Source organism: Euleptes europaea, chromosome 7, assembly GCF_029931775.1.
Source record: "Euleptes europaea isolate rEulEur1 chromosome 7, rEulEur1.hap1, whole genome shotgun sequence".
Classification (NCBI taxonomy): Eukaryota; Metazoa; Chordata; class Lepidosauria; order Squamata; family Sphaerodactylidae; genus Euleptes; species Euleptes europaea.
The window spans coordinates 33,554,020-33,575,220 of NC_079318.1; positions in this window are offsets into that span (position 1 = coordinate 33,554,020).

A 21,201-nucleotide genomic window follows, 5' to 3' on the forward strand; every position below is an offset into this window, starting at 1 on the left:
CTATGCCAGCAAAATGGCTGGCATGGCCCCTTGAAACTCCATGGAGGAGTTTCACGGGTTTCTATTTTTAAATATTTTGTATGTTTTTTGGCCAGGAAGCCTCTGTGGAGGAGGCGCAGCTGTGCCCCTCTCGGCCATTGACTAACCACCCCCCTCCAGGAATGGGCTGCCCATCCCCTTTTATTCAATGAGACTTACTCCCATGAAAGTGTTCTTAGGACTGCTTCAGATGGAGCCTAACACAGAGAACAGAGGCAAAATTCCTCTAATTAGCACATCTTGAAGCAAACATGAAGGAATAACTGTCATCATTATGCCTTGTTTGTGAGCTTTCCAGTGGCATCTGGTGGACAGTTGCTAGAGACAAACAGGCTGGATGGATCTTTGGTTTCCTTCAGCAGACAATTTTTAAATTCTTATGAAGAGCACTAATGATCAAGCTTAGAGGATGGATTTCTTAGGTAACTACTACCCAAACTTAGGCGGCTAACTGTGATGATGATCCACTTTACATTCTTGACATCTGCATTATTCTGGAAAAGATGCTAATCTGGAGGTATTAATTGTTTTGTTATGCTTACAGCAAATTAGTGATTTTAGGGGACAGCAGTGACAGCCAATAAAGCAAGCTGTATATATGTTTACATCTCTCAAACAGCTGCTGCTTTTCACCAGGCTGCTGAGAGAGCAATTGAGTCGGCTTATTTCCCACCAGTCACTACATTAAATACCTTGATGCAAATGTTGAATAGCATTCGGAAGCTAGATGAGTGGTATCACTGGATATTAATAGAACCAGAAGTTGCTGTCATGTCTCCCAGCTACATGTGTGAAACCCATTACTTTCAGTGTGGACAAACAAGGCATCCGGTGCGAAGACCATGAATTCCTAATACAACAAATATTTGCTCATGTGCAAACACTATATATCCGCTTGGCTAATTATAGTGCTCGGAGCTCAATGCTCAAGTGACTAGAAAATAAAGATGGGGGGATGGCATAAAACAAAGTCATATTTATTCTATATTCTTCTGTTACTTAGTACTTTAGGTAGTAAAAAGAGGTTGGGTGGGGAGCCTGTCTACATATCTACCTGCACGTTGCATGTGAATGAGTTCTTCTTTAAAAATAATGCGTCCTTAGGAATGGTTAAATATATTTCCCTAAATATCATGTTCTTTGGTTTGGAAACCAGTCACAGTAGTCAGCATAGCTGTTACCTGCCTCTTCCCAAAATATCTGAGCAAATATTTAAGGAACTTTTGGAGTGATGGAACTAAAGGTCAGGGTCGTAGCAAAGGGCAGCTTGCAGAGGGGAGAGACTTGAATTAGTCCAACTCATTTCTTTCCCCCCCCATCTATTTTTTATAACTGCCTAATAAACAGTCCTCTCTGATTTCAAACACATTTTTGAAATTCAGCAAAGGAGTCAGTTCTTTAAAGGCAGCATCCAAAATAAATGTTTTTCTTGGCTCGTGGCAGCCACTCAGCCTTTTCTCTTCTAATACAGATATCGGTGTGCATGGATGGATTGATAATGCATCGTTCTCACAGGAGTTCCTTCTCTGCATTCACTGATCATGCAATCTGTCATCCAAACACAGTTTATTAACTATGATGGGATAAATAAAAGAGTACCTAAGCAAAATTGAGTATTGTTTGGCTGGGCTCCTTAAATCTGAAATTTCTACCCATTCCAATAGTAAAATTGATCTGCTGATCAGAATGTTATAGTGATATAGTGGATATGATAAACATTTATAAAATTATGCATACAAAAGAAACACACCTACTCCTTAGAGAAATGGTCCCAACTTCACATTGCATTCAAAAGCAAAAACAATAAAGAGTTTTGGACCATGATATCCAGGTCAGGACATTCATTTAATGAATCTTAATTTTCAATATCAGCCCAGAAATGGGTATCTCACTATACTACCCTTTTTAATGACCCCACTATCTGTTGGTTTCGATAGTCAACCACTAGATTGCCTAGACATGCCCGAATGGCCGCCTGTATCCAAAATTATGCATATGGTGGAGAAAACTGGATAGAGAGAGCCTTTTGTCCTTTCCCCATAATACTAGAACTCAGGAGCATCCACTGAAGCTGAGGGGCAATAGGTTCCAGACAGACAAAAGAATTTTTTTTCTTTTTACTAAACAGAAATTAAATTGTGGAATTTCCTGCCAGTGGACGTAGTAATGGCCATAAGCATAGATGGTGTGTGGCCATTACTAGTAATTAGACAGATTAATGGAGGATGGGACCATCAATACTGTCTTTGATAACCAGACAACTAACCTGGCTATTGTTAGACCATGGGCCAAATCCTGCTATTGGCATTGTGCCATTGTGTTACTGTGGCCCTTGATACATATATGCCTTATATTAGGCTCTTCTGTGATAGCCAACTGGCCTTGATATTAAGCCATGCCAATCTATTATTTTGAATCATTTGGAGGTTTTCTTTCCCCTTCTAGGAGTAATTAAATTTGACAAGAGAGATCCAGAGTTAGATCTCTTGAATCTCCCCCCCCCCCTTTACTCATATGCCTCTGTTGATAACTACCGATGTGGTCAGAAAGGTAAAAAAAAAGGCTGAAGTCTTTTTCCCCTCTATCATTTTCCTGATCCAAATTGATCCATGGAACTACTGTTAACCCCTCTCCCTCCACTGCCTGAGCCAATATGGAGATCTACACAGCCATAATTCAGTTAAAAGAACAACGTCAGGAGATCTATGATCACTCATGTCAGGAGTTCTCCCATGTCTCCCTGCATTAAATTAAAAGGCCCAAGAACTAAATGTAATATAACCTCCTTTCTAATTCTTCAAAACTATGTCAATACTTGCTATTATTGGCCTAAAAGGGAATAATCTGATGCAAATTTGAGCATACAGGAGGGCACAAGCAGCGAGGAGGTAAAATGCTATGTAAACTATGCATCACATGATCCAGAATTTCACAGATGACCACAGATTTAATCCCCATAGATCTTCACTGAACTTCAAGACATTCCTTAAAATTCATTTTGTTCTTTCATCCCTGTTCAATAATTTTCAGAACTATTCAGATCCCCCCTTTATTATTTAAAGTGTCATCATTTTTCATTAGGATGCCTGCTTTCAATTAGGGCTGTCAACTGATTAAAATTTTCAGTTATGCAAGTGGGTTGCTTTCAGCTAATTAGCCAATTAATGAAATACATTAATTAAAATACAATGGAAGCTCAAGCACGATGTTATTCTATGCAATTCACTGATTCTTGTTTCTTTGCTGATATGTTCTTTCAAATTTATAAGTGCTATTTTAAGTGTTTTATTAGCCAATTTTGAGTTAGGAACAATATATTAGCATTAATTAAGTCAGTTAATTGATGCTTACAGCTTCATACACACAAATCTGTGCTACTGCTTCTTCATTTCTGTCATTTACCATCCAATGCCGTCTAACTGAAAAAGCAAAAGTATATAGGCCACTTCAAAAGCTTAGCAGAATAGTCACAGCACAGTTTCCTCCCCCACCATGACACATATCTTTTATTCATTAATTTACTTGTAAATTTATTAATGTATTTGTAAGTGGCCCCTGAATTGGTGTAAAATGTGTTAAAAAGCCAACGAAATGACAATGATAAAACAATCTGAAATGCTAACAATGGTGATTAAAATAGTTATAAACAACAAAAAAGAAACTTAGTGTGGTTATGTTGAGCAATTCACATGACACACACACCCTAATGGATAAGAGGGAAGGATTTACAAATTATACATCGGCCATATCACACATGTGATACATTTAAATTTCCAAGGAAGTAATTGTAGATGAGCTATGTGTGTTGCTGTATATTTCTGATGAACAATTTTTGTTGGCTACATATCCATCCCAGGAACTTCTAAGAAGACAGCACTTCATCAAGCAGTTTAAACTGCACCCTGTTTGAGTCAAATCAAAACAGCAGTTCCTCTTCCGAACAGCACAGTCACTTGCAATGTTTCAAGATTAAACCATTTCCTTTCTCAGCTTGGGGGAGACACACCTCCCCGCACCTTTCAATTTGCAGTGTAGAGTAGTTTAAAAACAATTTCTTAATAAAAAGTCATAAAAGTTAAAAAGGTTTGGCTGACTTGAGTGTTACAAATATGAGATAGAAGTTTATATCCCAAAAAATTATTTTTAGACCAATACCTACTCAACAGATATGGGATTTCTCTCTCCAGGTACTCCATAGCTCAAAGTCTTGCAGTTTTTTATTTTGTTTTTGCCGAGTGTTTCTTTCCCCTTTCCTTGTGCAAGTGTGTTCTGTTCCCATAGATGCCAATAGAAATGTATAATATACTGAGAGAGAACCATCAGTTGTATGAATCATCAGCACTCCAGTGGAATTCAAATCCTTCTCCTGAAAGCCTCACATCTCCTGGAAATGGGAAGTTTTTCATTGGGGGAGTATCTTCCTATTGTGTGTTCCTGGGAAGAGGGTTGTTCCTGTTTCCATTATGTGTTAACCAGTGACCCTGTCATTGTCGATTATATTTTTATCATGCGCACTCAGGTTGCCAAAGCGGTTCACAGGAATAAGAAGCAAATGCAAAGACCAATTAAAATGTCATATGAATGTCCCTTGGAGAGGGGTTTCTTAGCTTATCTGAACCAAACTGTCTCCTGCCTTCTGTCTCATGGTCCCAAAGACGAAGTTGTAAATGGGGGGAGGGTTGGCTGTCTGCTGGAGACGGAGATGAGCGACTCCTGCTTCCTGGCTACCTGTGAGGACCATAGATGTCAGCTGACAGCTGTTTTTTACGGCTAATGTGGGAGGTATACTTGGCAAATGACATCATTATTGGTAGAGGGCAATGGCATTTCCAGGTAGGGCTGTCGATTCAGTTCCATTCGACAAGAAAAACAGCCGAATTTTCCCTGATACGCAATATGCGCAGGTCATACTTACGCAAGTAGCGTTATAAGATGCACTTTGGCTGTGTTGAAATGAAAAGATACGTACATTACCAATGATACTTACGCTGTTTACTTATGCTTTGAGTGGGATGCACTTTCGGCGTAGTTGCATCGGCTCTTAGAAGCCACGGACTGGCTTCTACAGTGTGGGGGGAGAGCCAAAGGGGGGGTGACCTGTCCTGGTGGGGGGCTTGATCTCTTTGCGAGTGTGATTGTTGCTGTTTTCACTGATTGCCACCTTCACCTGGAGGTTAGTGTGGGTTGGTGGTGAGTCTCTCTCTGGCTGCCCCAGAAACAATTGGAGGTTTTGCCTTGGATTTGCCGCTCTCTAGATACACATTACGGATCACCTGCTCCCATTCATTCCAATGGGCAGAAGGGGGGACCGCATATCTCGGGACCCCCTGACCCAATCTTCACAAAACTTGGGGGTTCTTGCAAGAAGAGTCCCCTCAAGCTACACTGAAGGTTTGGGACCTTTACCTCCAAAAATGCCCCCCCGGAGCCATGGAAAGCCGCAAATGTGTTTTTAATGGCTTTATTCCAATGGGCGATTTGGGGGTGGACCCCTTCCGAGCCCCATATCTCAGGACCCCCTGACCCAATCTGTACAAAACATGGGGGTTCTCACAAGAAGGGGGTTCTCTCAAGTTACACTGAAAGTTTGGGACCTCTACCTCCAAACATGCCCCCCCCCCGGAGCCGCAGAAATGTGCGAATGTGTTTTTAATGGCTTTAAATGGCCGAATTTATTCACGAACTCCAAATTGCGTGCCAAATTCCATGGATCCGAATCAGGGGAGTTTGGACTTCGGCATTTCCTGAATAAAAACGGGCCAAATTTTGCCGGATCCAAATTTTACCGAAATTCTTTTTCAACAGTCCTATTTCCAGGGACGCTGTGATTCGCTATGCCTCTGCTGCTATGATAGCTTTCATTTCTATAGCTATTGTTGAGCTGCTGTTGATTCTGCTATTCCTACAGCAAGTGTTGAGCACTGGATTGCCACCATCGGTTCAGATGTATTAGTAGTGCAATCCTAAACAGACGTCTAAGTCCAATGAAGTCAATGAAGTCTGCCTAGGGTCTATTGTAGACCACCATTGTAGCAAGTATTATTCATGATGTGTTAGGAGATCGTGCAGCAGGACCAGACAGGACCAGAAGCCTGAGCGTTTGCTATTCTAGCATCATGGTCACCTCCATCCTCACCTTAAAAGGAATTTGAACAATAGCGCTTTTTTTAAAAAAAAGAAGCCTTTCCCATTACACATCAGATTACAACTACACCTGCATTTTCTTTTGAAATATTGTAATTGTCTTTGTTCATCCACTGTGGAGTAATTTGAAGCTTTTGAAGTTTGGACAAAGTCCATTAACTGGCAAAGGAAGAAAAATTAACTCTCCGTTTTGTACATTCTTCTGGATGTTGTGGATGCTGGAAGTGAAATGCCAAGCCTGGTCTGTAGTCAGATATTCACTTAATAACATGCTTCATGTTTCAAACCTCATTAAGCAGTTACAATGGGTTCACGGAAAGCTGTCACAAATTAGCAGTTTGAGCATCCCGGTATGCTGCTTAATATTTTTTTATATGCTCTGCATATGGGAAAGAGCCTCACTTCAGCTGACAAAATGCATTTCATACAGCTAATTCCTTTCCCAGTAACAACCATTTGGGAAAGGGGGGGAGTGATAACAGGCAACCTGTTGTTGTGAAAAGCCAAGTTGGTCCTGGGGAGAGAGTTCCTACTGTCCTTTTACATCATAACACTGAGAAATCCCTGCCTCTAGATGGGCCAAAATATCATTCAGTGAGGCAGTAACCCCCCCCCCCCCATACATTGATCCTTGGAAATATAGACAAGGAAGGGATTTTTTAAAAAAGGAACAACCTCCAAGAATCACTCAAGAACCTGTGCAATACTGGTTCCTCTTCCATGTGTTGGGCTGTTGGTTCCCTGTATAAGAGCATTTTGCCCATCCCATGAATGCAGGGGCAAACTCCTACATTGCCTCCTATGTAAAGAGTATAAGCTGGCCCCAAAGACCAGGAGGATATCAGACCATCACAGGCCAGCAGTGTCTTCTTCATCCTTTGCAAACCTTTCCATCTGCAGATTGCTTCAAGCAAGGACTGAAGCTATGGAACTGCAACATCCAGAGCAAGTAATAGAATCTGGTTGTACTGAAGGGTAAAAGGCTAAAGACTGCCAGGAGCTGGTGTTTTCTATTTTCCCCAGTATTTCCTGGGACCAATCCTTTTCCCCACCCAATGTGCATTTAACTCTTGACTTTCAGAGGTTCTGGGGGCATGACAAGCCTTGCATCAGATAAGGGATGCCTTACACATTTGTAATAGCAGAATATCTTCACGATACCTTCTGATCATGTTTCTTGCTTTCATTCTTGTGTGCTGGGAGTGATTACTGAAGTAGTGTGAAAGTGAAGTCTAGCAGCTGGATGCATCAGACATTTTTGTGGTGAAGCAGGGGTTCAGCTCTGGAACAAATATTCTGTGAACACATTCCAAGGTTCTTTCTTGCATGAAAATCTAAGCAAAAACTTCCACAAAATGCCTTCTTAGGGAAGGCTGGAGGATCCTAATACACATAAGCCTGGAATGATTTCTCCTAGGTCAGTGGTTCCCTACCTTTTTTTGGCCTTGCCTCACCTAAGCATTTCTAAAATCCCGATGCCTCCCCCATAGACATATAATTCTTATTATTCAAAAAGTGAACTCCTATTCACATGGAGGAAGTCTAAAAGGCCATTAACCTGGTCTAAACAAGCTTCCAAAGAACATGGCATCCATGAAAAAGAACAAGAAAGAAAGGACAGTTGAAGTAATTACTATACAATAAAATATCTATATACTATATATGAGGCCCCTAGAACCATAAGAAATGCAAAACATTCACTGTTAATAACTCATTCACGAATTGCCCACCTTAAAAATCAAATTGCCTCCCCTGTGGGGTGTGTGCCCCACGTTGGGAACCACTGTCCTAGGTATTACGATCTTGTACTTTTCTATACTAGAACTTGGTGTGTGGGAACTTTACAGCAATCCTATTCATATCTGAAGAAACTATTAGCTATTGCAGAACTGCCTGAATATACTGCCAAACTTTTTATTATAGTTGTCTAAAGCTCACTGGTGCAGAAGTTGTTGATTCAGCCTATTCTACATACATTTCCATATGCGCAATTTGGATGTGGGCATCACAATGGACTGGTTTCCATTTGACAGCACTACCACATCGCCTTGACACAACCTGACTGGGTTTGCTTTGAAAATCTGAAGTAGAATAGTTGTGCTGCCTGCTTCTAGACTTCTGCTTGCTTCCAACACGCAACATTTATATACCTGCAAGATTTTAAAAAATATTACAGATCTGGACAGAGCAATCCTGATGTGGTTCTGCGCCACAGTGGCCAACTGCAAGACAACTATGGCGCTGCTAATCCAGTTCTTATAGGGTTTAGTTGCATGGTGGCTGGCAGGAAAAAAACCTGGGTTTTGGAGGCTTTCTTTGGGCACAAGAGTGTTAGCATCTCCAGCAATTGCACCGCTGCATTCCATGGAGGTGTTGTGGCGAAGTGGCAGGGCTCTGATGGACAAGGCAGCCAAAACCAATCAGGAGTCACTAGGCAAGGGGGCTGAGTCAAGTGCCCGTCACAGTCCAGGGGTGGAGAAGGGCAGGGCCAGGGAGGCTTGGTTAGTGTCAGTGGCATTCCCCTCTACCTCCTTAAAGGGACGAAGTTCAGTCTCAAGATCTTGGGCACTTGACAGTGGTGCAGGGGTCCAAGCATTTCCCCCCCCCACACACACACACACACCCCGGCACCCCAAGCCAGGCCCCTGCCCACATGGAGGAAAGGGTGGCCAAACCCCCGAAGGAGAAGGGGAGATGTTGTGGGCAGTGTGGGCAATAGCAGGTGCCCTCTGCTCACTGGCAGCCACACTGTACAGCTGGTCACCCACACTGCCAAGGGTGCCTCCACGCCAACCCCTGCTGGTGGTGGAGCAGGAGGGGTTCAACAGAACAGAGCATAGAGCGGGGTCCCAAAGTGCCTCTGACAGGTCCCCTAGCATCTGTCCCTTCTCGAAAGCCCTAACAATGGCAAACAGCCCCTTCAGGTGCCCAGGAGGAGCCACCATCACGGATGCTGCCAGCCCTTTCATCTAATGCTGACCTCTCCCACTCGATTGCTGCCCATGTGCCCATATCTGACATCACCTAGGCATGTGATATATCCACCTTCTGCCAGCACTCTATGTTTGGGTGGCACTGCAAGAGTGGCGAACAGGATGCCCATCCAAGCCCTGTGCGAGGAGCTTGGGCCAGCTGTCCAGGGCCAAGCTTCCGCCCCTGTGCCGTCCCCGCTCTCTCACCATGGCTTTCCAGTGCCAAAAGACAGCCGTCCAAAGCAAATGCTGGCAGTGAGGCATTTCTAGCAGACTGTTCCACCCGTTTCACTCCCACACGCAAAAAAGAACAGGGAAGGCAATGTCCAACTATGCTCAATGGACTTGTTAAGCCCATTCTGAGTGTCCCCCACCCCAATCAATTGGAAATGTCAGCAACAGCTAGTTCTGAGCTGACCCATCCCTCTGTGCTGTGGGCCTGGCCCCATCAACCCAGCGCTTTTTGCTAGGAGTACCCTGCAGACCTTCCATGAATAGTGTATGGTATCGGCTGGAGGCACGCAGTTCACGAGCGGAGAGCATAGCACCCCTAGGTCTGTCCATGCAGATGTATGATGGTTACTAGCAGGATGAGTACCATCCATTTCGTGGCCAGAGTGCAGCATCAGCAGTGCAAATCTGCCTCCCCACCCTCCCACTAATGAGACCCAGACACACACACACACAGTTGTGGTCCATGAAGACACTTTACTGGAGAGCTTCAGGAGCAAAGGAATCCACCTCTGCGTAACCTCTTGGGAAATGGATGTAACTCTCCTGCGGCGGCTTCCAAAAGGGGAGAAGGACCAAGAGGGGCAGGAGGCTGCATACAATTGATGCCTTCCGACAGCTGGCTTGTTCAGAGGCCAGGGCACAGTGCGGTATGGGGCAATCAGTAGTTGGAGGTGCAGCTCTCCCTGTTGGATCTCCACCTGCAGAATGACAAAACACAGACGCATGCATCAGCAACAAGGGGCCAAGAGCTCCTTGATGGGTGCTGAAAGGTCCCTCAGGGATCGCCAAAGGGTCTACTCTGTAGCCCTTGGGGCAGACCTCTGCTGCATTCCCCACCCCACCCCAAGCAAAGGCTCACGCTATCCAAAACATCCTCATTCAAGGAACATTTTGAATAGCTGTTGTGAGTTACCACCTCGGATTCTGTTGTGGCCTCCATGTCGGACCGTTCCGGGCTCTCTTGATTATCTTCAGTCCGCTCAATCTTTCCCCCAGCTGTCCGGTCGAAAGGTAGCACATCGCCTCAGACGTATGAGTTAAGGGGCCGCTTGCCTCCTCGTCTTCACTCGTGGTCTCTCTGGGTCGTCAGCCAACTCTAACCGACACCCATTGATCCGTCTCCTCACCAGCTTGTGCTCCTACTCTCCCTTTTACAGCTTTTCCTGAACTATCTGTCCCACCCACCAATTAACCATAACTTCCCCTCCCCACAACAGACACCCTGTGAGGTAGATGGGGCTGAGAGAGCACTAAGAGGCCCAACTATCTGTCCCACCAATTCCCTATTCCTGAGTGTTGTATTGTCACACCCCTTTTTCTCAACGCCGTCTGTTCCTCACTTTCTTTCTTAGAGAAGACCCCTTTTGTTGTTTGGGAGCAGGCTTGACCCTTCCTTTCCCTTTTGCAACTGTCTCCTCTCTCCCTCGTCTCTTCCCTGTCTCCCTGGTCCCCTTCTTTCTCTCCATCTTGTTTCTCCTGCTGTACTCCCTTTCCTCCCCTCTCCCCCGGTTGCCCTCCCTGCCATTGCCCAGCAGGACGTCTCCACCTGCCTCCCCCTCTGGGAGTGCCGGGATCGGCACAGCTATGTACCTAACAAAATAGATGTGGATAAAAAAAGAATGGTTGAGTCAGGAAAGAAAAGTCTTTAGTTTAAAACAGATGCTTTCAAAAATCTTTGAAGTGTCTTTCGAAAAGACGTTTTCATGACTTAGTGACATTACTATCACCATTCTGGATATAATAAAATTCAATTGTCATACAGCCAAAACCTTGCTATTGCAAAAATCACGCTAAATGACATTTGGATTTTATTTTTTAGCATTCGCGCTAAACCAGAGCAATCTCTTCATGATAAGCAGATGGGTCTTGTTTTGTTTTTGATAACAGAAATAATGCAGTTTTGATATCTCAATCCAGTTTAAGGGGAAACCAAAATAGAAACGCGACACTGATACTCCCGTGCAAGAGTGCCATATTTTTCCCGTGTAACATTCTGAACTGAATATACCTTCCAAAATGGCAGCTACCTTGTGAGAGAACAGATTTCTCATATTATAATTTAAAGATTCCCAAGAGATGATATTACCTACCCAAGTCTCTGATTCAGGAAGAAATTGCTGCACAAATTATTTAAAGTTAAGTGCGCCCTAATGTCCCGTTGGATTCAACTGGATTGAGGCGCATGCTTAAAGTGAAATGTTTTCATGAATAACTATACTTTCTTAAATCAGGGCACAGGTTCTTATCTAGCACCTGTCATTGGCATGTTTCATATGCTATACAACTATATTATCCATTCTTCCTCTTCTAAATATTTTAAAGTTTAATTTTCTATTCACATTGGAGCTGAAGGCTCTTGACAGGAAAAAAAATCTGGCACTCACGTTATCACTAGTTACTCATTTGTATTAAGAGATTCCATTTTAACATTTTCATTTATGTCTCCTTTAGGGCAATAAAATTATAACCATTATCCTCTCCAGTAACTATATTGTCATCAGCTTTCCTTTCAGAGTTCTTTTCTCTTTCTGGGCCAGGATTTAGTAACAGCTGGTCAATATAGGGTTTTTTTAAAAACTGCCTTTCCTTTCAGCTCTGCCAGTTATGTCTCTAGACTGAATACCTCATTGACAATATAAATAAGTGAATTAAGTAGTGCAGGCACCGAAACCGATTTAATTCAAAACGAAGTGTAAAGCTCCCTGTCAGTTCCACATGGAGACAGCCAGCTTTGCCTTCAGGCTTGCACTGGAGCCAGCCACACTGAAATGGACAACTTTCTCCAGGTTGTGCCTTGAGTCAATTCCAGCTCTGCTCTCAACTGCTGGAGAACTGATAATCCATCCCAGCAAAAGCAATAAGGGACAGAAACGTGGTTTTCCCATTGCACTGCCTCCATCTTTCATGGACTTCATGCTATTCCCTTTGAACAGGGATGGGGAACCTCAGGCCCGGGGGCCGTATGCGGCCCCGAGGACATTTTTGTGGCCCTCGGGAGCTCCGGGGCCCTGCCGCGGAGGCGTAGCGCAGGGCGGCCCTCCCTGAGGGTGTTCCTGGGGCCACGGCTTGCAGGGGCGCTGCAGCACCCTTTGGACCTCCTCTCACCGACTGACAGCTGTTGGTCGGTGAAAGGAGGGGGAGGGACGCTTATCCCAAGGCTGCCCCCTATAGCCGCAGCATGCAGGAACACCGGGGCACACTGTAAGCCCCTCTCGCTGCCTGTCGGCTGTTGAGCAGCGAGAGGGAGGGGGAAAGAGGCCCGCGGCTCCCTGCGGCAGAGCATGCACACAGGAGCCGATTGGGCTTCGGAGGGGCCTTTTGTGGACTCGGGGGGGAGGGCATGGAGCCTGGGGCCAGGTCACGTGGGGCCGGCAGGTGTGTGTGTGTGGGGGGGAGGCTTTTCTCTCTCTCTCTCTTTCTGTCTCTTCCTTTGTCTGTCTCCCTCCGTCCTTTTCTTTCTCCCTTTCTTTCCATTTCTTTTCTCCCTCTCTCCCTTTTCCTCTTTCTCTGTTTTCCTTCCTTCCTCCCTTCCTGATCGACCATGGGCTGCGCCCCCCTGGCGCCTCATTTGCTCGGGCCCACCGCTGGCTGCCCTCCCGTCTGGGAGGTGGGAGGACCAGGGGAGCAGGGACGCCCTCCAGGCCTTCTCTGCATGGCCTACCCTGGGGTTGCCAACCTCCAGGTGGTGGCCGGAAACCTGGCAACCCTAGCTTCTCTCCCCCCACCAGGAGATCTACACCTGGAATGGCCCACGAATGATGTTATAAATGTGCAAATGGCCCTTGGCAGGAAAAAGGTTCCCCACCCCTGCCTTTGAATTAGAACTTTCAGGACTATGTTCCAGTGACTTGCATGCACAAGAGGCATTATTAGAACATCGTCTACAAGACTGTACTCATGGGCTACTTCATGGTTATGTTGATCAATAAATGCATGTTCCCAAATGGGGAGGTAAGGGGGCTTTTGTCGGGAAATACCCTTCCCCGATGACCAATCCCAGCCGGGGGGAAATATGCATTTGAAACATCAGGAAAAGGGTGCATTTGCCATGCATGTGTTTGAGACAAAACAGAGTGTAACTCCTCAAATTACATTTGATTATAAATGTGCTTTCCCCAGAAATAACTTCTGCAACGAAGTTATTGATGCCTTATTTTTGTGTGATATAATTCATGCCTGAAGAGACACATTGGCAATATTACTGGTGGGCAGTTCAAATGTAAGCATCAAGTGCATACTTGAATAGCAAACATAAGAATGGGGTGGCTGGTAGTTACCCAGGACTGTGGTTGTGTTCTCTGGGTTGGGTCTCATCTCAATACCTTGCACAGAAGCACAACCTCACTACCTCTCCAAATGCCCATTCAAAGGCTGCTCCTGGGGGGATATTCTGCAGGAGGGGAAAATGCCTCTGCTCTTGCACATAAAGACTTTTTCTATGAGATCTAACTCAATTTCCCTCATTTCTTAGGAAGGGGTTTACAGTGGCGTGATTGCGCCAACAGGTTAATGATAAACTGCTAGCATATCTGCAAGGAGGCTTCCCTTTGTGAACTTTGCACATTTAGAAGAAGAGTTGGTTTGTATATGCCGGCTCTCTCTACCTTTTAAGGAGAATCAAACTGGCTTACAATCACCTTCCCTTCCCCTCCCCACAACAGACACCGTGTGAGGTAGGTGGGGCTGAGAGAGCACTAAGAGCTGTGACTAACCTAAGGTCACACAGCTGGCTTCATGTGTAGGAGTGGGGAAACCAACCCAGTTCTCCAGATTAGAGTTGACCGCTCTTAACCACTTTACCACGCTGGCTCTGCTGCCACCTCTTGTTGAGAAAATACATGGAGCAGGTGCATGTGAGCATAAGGATAAATATTTGCAGCGGTCAAAATCTGAAGCACATGATCTCTCTCTCTTGTTTACCTATGAGGAGGACATTGCCCTTGCATCCCCAGTTAGAGCCAGTTCGGTGTTTGTATGGAATAGCAGCAAGGGTTCCATGCAGAGAAGTGTTAGAAATTCACTGCTACAAGGTTGGTTCTCTCCCAGGGCTGTCTGTACAATGTGGTAAGTGTTGTGAAAAGTGCCCTTTCTTTAAAGTTCCCATCACCCCATGCCACACACCCTGTCACCTGAGATATAGGCATGGTTTATGTACTGCTTTGGTGAACTGTGGTTGGTTGCAGGCATGGTTTTGCCATAGTTTGAAAGTGCACTTGGAAGGCAAGAGGAAGCAGTTGTTATTTCACTGCCCATGACATCTACAGGAGGCTTTATAGTTGTGCCAGGGCTGTTGCTGGTGCAACATTATACCCCCACTATTGGCATGGAGTGGGCTGGCAAGGCTTAGGATGCCAATTCCCTCTTCTCTCCTGGCACCCCACCCCTGGCTGCCACCCACTTTTACACTAGCACAGGGGTTGTCATGGTGTGGCATCAGTGTGATGCCAGTGGGCGTTGGTGCCTGCCTATATCCAGATATGCCAAAGTATCTCATTCTTTCAGCAGCACAGCGTGATTCAGAGGTAGTAGCCATCTTAAGTCATTTACAGCCTGGCTTTAGGATTGCTCTCTTACAGTGCATACCTCTCTTACAGTGCAAACCTAAACTGAGTTACATCTTCTTGACCCATTGACTCTGATCAGAGTGATCAGATTAATCAGACCACTGTCAATTGTAGGAAGAAAGACAGAAATGGATCTACTAGTAACCAGCTCATTTGTGCCTGACATTATGCCTGAAGAAGAAGAGTTGGTTTTTATATGCTGACTTTCTCTACCAACTTAAGGAAGAATCAAACCACCTTACGGTCGCCTTCCCTTCCCCTCCCCACGACAGACACCTTGTAGGTGAGGCTGAGAGAGCTGTCAGAGAACTGTGACTAGCCCAAGGTCACCCAGCTGACTTTGTATGTAGGAGTGAGGAAACCAACTTGGTTCACCAGATTAGCATCCACCGCCCATGTGGAGGAGTGGGGAATCAAACCCGGTTCTCCAGATTAGAGTCCACCGCTCCAAACCACCGCTCTTAACCACTTCACCACACAGCCACATTGCATTGTGGCTGTCCTGTAACAGGAAAAGGATAGAGGGTTAAACAAAAGAAGTGTCAGAAATGAAAGCAAATTTTTAGGGATTTCTGCAGGCCCTGCAAGGCAGAGCTATTCCACCAGGCCTATGGTTGAGGCCAACTATAGTTGATTTTCATCAACGCTGGCCTCCCTACCCTACCCTGCACACTCATCCCCCCCATTGAATTATTCCATTTTGGGGATGTGGAATGCCTCTATTTCACACCAGTGGTGCCTTTAGATGTAGGTTATTGAGTATGACTGATTGTATGGGCTGGTTTTAACTATTGCTGTAATTGTCTTAACATATTTTTACCTTAAAATATATTTTATGTGAGTTGCCCTGAGTTGCCCTGGACCTATGCTGGGGAGGATGGATTATATATTTGATAAAATAAATAAATTTACAGAATATCGACATTTCTTAAACATTGGGTAATCAAACCATGAAAACTTGAAGACTCAAGAAATAATATTTTAGAGGCCATAACTGATGCCCTGGATTCAATTCTGATTGCCTCATTTTAATCAGGATAAGGACAATGTGGAGTAAACTTTGTGGGGAATAAGGACTGAATTCATGTTATTTTCAAACAAGCCCCGGTATAATGGCAACTCATGGCTGTTTTCTATATTTGTGTTTTGAAAATTCAAATAAGGAAACAAGCTACAACAGCCAAACAACCACAGAGTCTATTTTTTTTTTTTTTTAAATTGTGTATAGTGCCTGGCTTTAAACCCCAAATACTGGATTTGAACCCCAAGTCCAGGGTTAAAACTCCAACAGTTGGATTCCAAAGTCAGAAAGGTAATGTCTCCTTATCTGCTCCTGCAGCTCCCCCCCCCTGCCCTGTTTATACATGAAATGGTAAGGACAGCAATAAGTCATTGCTCTCCAACAAGCAAAGAAATCACAACAGAACACGGACAAAGCAGAGGCCTTGTATGTAGGACCTCAGGTACTTAGAACTTCATATGTCAAATTAGCCCCTTGAATTGTGTACAGAAGATGATAGGAACACAGCCTAGGCTTTGAGGCATTTGTGTAATATATTCCTGGTTAGATTTACCATCTCGCCCAAGTTCCTGCAATAAGTCAATGGAAGAGCCAGATGGAGCATTCCACATGAACTGTAAAAATGCACCCTGCTGTTGCAGTACTTCAAGAGCACATTTGTTACATAAAGTATATATTTTTTTAAAATGAAAAAAGCCTCTTTCTTGACTCTGTGAATGCACTGTGAAGTGTCTTGATCTGTCAGATATGCAAATGTATCCTGAACAGTGTTTCCAACGGCTGAAGAGAAAATCTGTCTGTGATCCCATGACCCTGTATTGTTTAAATCAATATGAAAGTTCTTCTGTTCATATGTGCTCTTTGGAGAGAGAAAACGCGTGAACGTCTGTAAAGGGAGAGATTGACAGCACATCTAACCCAATATTCTGTCTCCGCGGAAATTCAGCACCCCACCATGAGAGTGAGTGCCTGTTGTGCCCCAGGCAGGGAAGCTGGTTGAAAGGACAATGGGCTGCTGCCAAAGCCTGACACTTTTCGGTTGCCAATATGGTGCCAGGCTATTGTCGGGTAGACCAGTGGGAAGACTTCTTCCATCTGGGCCATCCCAGATATAGAAGGGGATAGCAAGAGGAGGGCCAGGTTCCCTCTTCTGGTGAGCCTGCCCTAGATTTCATATCTTACCCCTTGTCTAGTTGCAAATCACCTTTGCTATGACTGCAGGGCAGCTGCTGGTTGACAGCATGGTGAAGTGGTTAAGAGCAGCGGACTCTAATCTGGAGAACTGGGTTTGATTCCCCACTCCACCATATGAGCAACAGACTCTAATTTGGTGAACTGAGTTTGTTTCCCCACTCCTCCATATGAAGCCTGCTAGTCACAGTTCTCTCAGAACTCTCTCAGCCCCACCTACCTCACAAGGTGTCTGTTGTGGAGAGAGGAAGGGAAGGTGATTGCAAGCTGGTTTGAAACTTCTAAAGGCAGAGAAAATCAGGGTATAAAAACCAACTTCTTCTTCTACAGGACCAGAATTGAATTCAATCCAGGGCTTGGCCTGGGCAAGGGACTCCACAGTTTTACCCTTCCTGTACAAACAAGCTACACACAACTACTGTCACAACTGGCTGGGTAACTGCTTAGGTGTTTGGCTGGGAATATGCTTTATTTTTTTCCAGGGATCAGCTCCTTGCATGACCCAGCGTGGGGAATGAGGATCTCTTTAAGAATTTCTGGAGGCCACGTGCAGAAAAATCACATCCTAAGCTGTTGTGTTGATGACCATGTCCCAAAGTGGCTGGTAAGGGGTGGGAAAAATATCTTCTACCACTTCTCATCTTAATTCTAATCTCTTTCCTCACTTATCCCCCAGCAGGCAAGTTGAGGGGTTTTTTATGAGCAACTGCTCTGTTTGAATCACCTGTTGCTTCCTGCCCATTCCATGCCAAAGGAATCATTCTGTAATGAATACAGTTGAGGCCTGATTTTCCCACTCCGCTGTCTGTCTGCCATCCTCCTGCCCAGAATCTGACTCTCAGGATCAGCCCCGTCCAGCAAAAACAGAGGGAAAGAAAACTTTTCCAGGCAGTCTAATGTTTAGGGGTTCTTCAGCAAATGAATGCACACCAAGCCCCTTTTAGTATTTAAAAAAACATATATAGATAAAAATTAATACTTGGAAGAATACTTAGGCTTCACACATGTTTGTTCAGAAATCCTAATTAGTTCCGTTATGAGTGTAGGACCAATGTAACCATTGTTACATCCTGTAGTTCTGAAGACCCATTAGGCACACTGAAGACATGAAGACATGAAGCTAGCACCTTATACTGAATCAGACCATTGGCCCATCAAGATGTGTATTTTCTACTTCGAATGGCAGTAACTCTCCAGGGTCTCAGGTAGACGTTTTTCAGATCAGCTACTACCTGATCCTTTTAGCTGGAGATGCCAGGGATTGAACCTGGGACCTTCTGCATGCCAAGAAGATCCTCTAGCACTCAGTGATGGCCCTTCCCCTTTCCTCTAGTGCTATTTTAAATGCATTTCCTTTCTTTGGGTGTCCTCTGGTATTCTCTTGAACTAAACACTTTCACTTAAGGATCCTATTTAAGGTTACTTCTGTTAAGCATGGTGGAGGAGCAATGATGTTTTTTCCTCTGTTCTCATGGAAACTCCCCTTTAAATGAAGGCCAGTTAGCTGTTTTTCAATTGTGGATGCAAATCTGGATTAAAATATTCCAGAAGACAGCCAATATGTTAGCCAATTAATTTAAGCAATTAAATGTCATGCCTGAGTTTAAAAACAATTACCCTGTAGCCTCAGACTGCCTATCTCCTCTTTCAACTCCTATTTTTACAATCCTCAATAGTTCAGATTTAGGAGGACAGATTTAGTGTGTTCCTCCATGACGTAGGAAGACCATCATGTGGAAACTTTATGAACCCAGAAACATATTTCCAGTAAACAAAAACAAATGCAGAATGAAAGGACACCCCCCCACCACCACTACGAAGACTCAGCAATACATATGGCTTTTACCATCTGGCACACAATTCTTAAACAGTGTAAATCTTCCCAAGTGGATTTTTTTTTATGAATGCTAATAAATAAAAACACATATGCTAGAGGTTCTTGGAGGCAACCTCTTTCAAGTAGAAAATGTTTTACATCCTAATACCACAATATATTAGAGTACATTATGCAGTGTGATGAAAAGCTTATTTTCAAGTACAAAAATGTAGATTTTTGTCATTTAGATAGCTTGTATACAGAATGGAGGTTTTTTTTAAGTTGATTATTCACTTTCTAAGCCCATAAATAGAAGACAGACTAGATAAACACCGAATAGGTAAAGGAGTTAAATAAAACACCCTCTTTTTCAACAAATCCAGTAATAGGTTTACAACATTAAATAAGTTGCTTCTTAGTTATATGTGATAAATATAAAATCATAGCAAAATTCTAAACACCTTCCAAACAAGTTAGAAATATGGACCTGGTATATTTAGACTTCTTTCACAGATATTCTGAATACTCCAACTTTATACCTATTTGAGGTCTTCCATATAGTTCAAAACATCATTTTCCATTTTTCTAAAAAAGTTCTTCATATTAGGTGGGCTTTTCAGTATCAAGAAATACAAATTTTAGATATTTTGGATTTTCTAGTGATTGGCTTTCAAAAATGTCAAACATTAAAAATATTTGTTGTCAAAGGGGGACAGCAAGAATATGAACCTGATGTATAATAATGACAACAGCAACTTACACGATAAATCATTTTGGTTGTAGTATTATTCTGTTGACTGCCCATAGCTGACTACATACAGTCTGCTTACTTTTATGCCTGAATAATTCCTAATTTTTCAGTCAGTGTTATTATAAATTTTATTTGCAGCTAGTATGCCAGATAAAATTTCAGTCAGAGTATTTAAGACCTGATTCCCACTCATTTCATTAATTAGTATGGTTAGGGTTTATTTCAGTTGATGTAAAAGTCTCCATGTCTACAGATGAACTGGTACCAGGCCTGAGATTGTATGAGTGAGTGGGTGGGCGGGAGTGGGGGAGGAGAATTCAGTAGTTCTTCTAAAATGTACGCCATGCATTAATAAATGAACTTACTGTTTCATTATGCAGGTAAAATTACAGGTGAGAGTGATGTGAAAATTTGCAACTTAAATTCTCTTTTGGTAGCTTAAAAATTAGCTTTTAATATGGAGGTTTCAAGTGTGTATAGATTCAGTCTCATAAAACAACTCTACTGATACAGCCTCCAGAATATTGGGAAGGTTACATTAGATGAATACCAAATATAATGACAAACATATTTTCAAGTGTAAATCTGAGCTCAGTGACTTTTGGCATGCTTACTATTTGGATGTTGGGTGACTCAAAAATTCTGGCACCAACGATCAACGTGTCCATAGCTTTCTGCTGCCACAAATATATCTCTTAAATTATTTCTCCGTGCTTCTCCCCTGGATACGTATAAAAAAAGATTTGTTGTGGTTGCACTTTCTGTTGCAAGGCTGTGGATCATGCGCCAGAGCTGTAGGAACTCTCTGCCTACTCAGAAGTGAGTCAAGGTAAATAAAACATCTCTAACGCAGAACTTAGAGGAGAGACACTCGAGTCATAGTCATTTATAATACTCTAAGCATGTCCAAAATACTACACAAGCTTTTATTCATCAGCCCTATGCAGAAGCTCAAGGAAATGTTCATCTTACAGGAAATGAACTATTGGTGCCCTCCTTTCCCAAAGGTAATACTCTTGCAACACTACATTATTTTTTAGACATAAGAGCAATTTGAAGTAGCACTGCTCTATTAGACTGATTTGGTATCAGATTCAGATTTATTAATACAGCACAAGCTAGTAAAAACACCTGTGTCGTTTGTACAAAAGGTAACACATTTCAGCAGTTCAACCCAAAAATGTTCCTAATTAAAATTTCCAAATAATTTATAATAGGCTAAAATTGACCAAATTATGGTTTATCTAATTGCAATTGCCCAATATTAGGGGTCTAACTTTATATGCTATTGCACAAAATTTGGCTACCTGTTTTGCCATCTGGGCATTCCCTTCCCAGACTCTTAATTCTCCCTTCATCTGAGCTGACTGCGATTTGGCTGAGCAGGGGAATGATTAGCTTACAAGGAGCTTCCTCGTAGACTCTAGTGTGAAAGCTCTCCTTTGCTTGTTCAGCTCTATGAATGACAG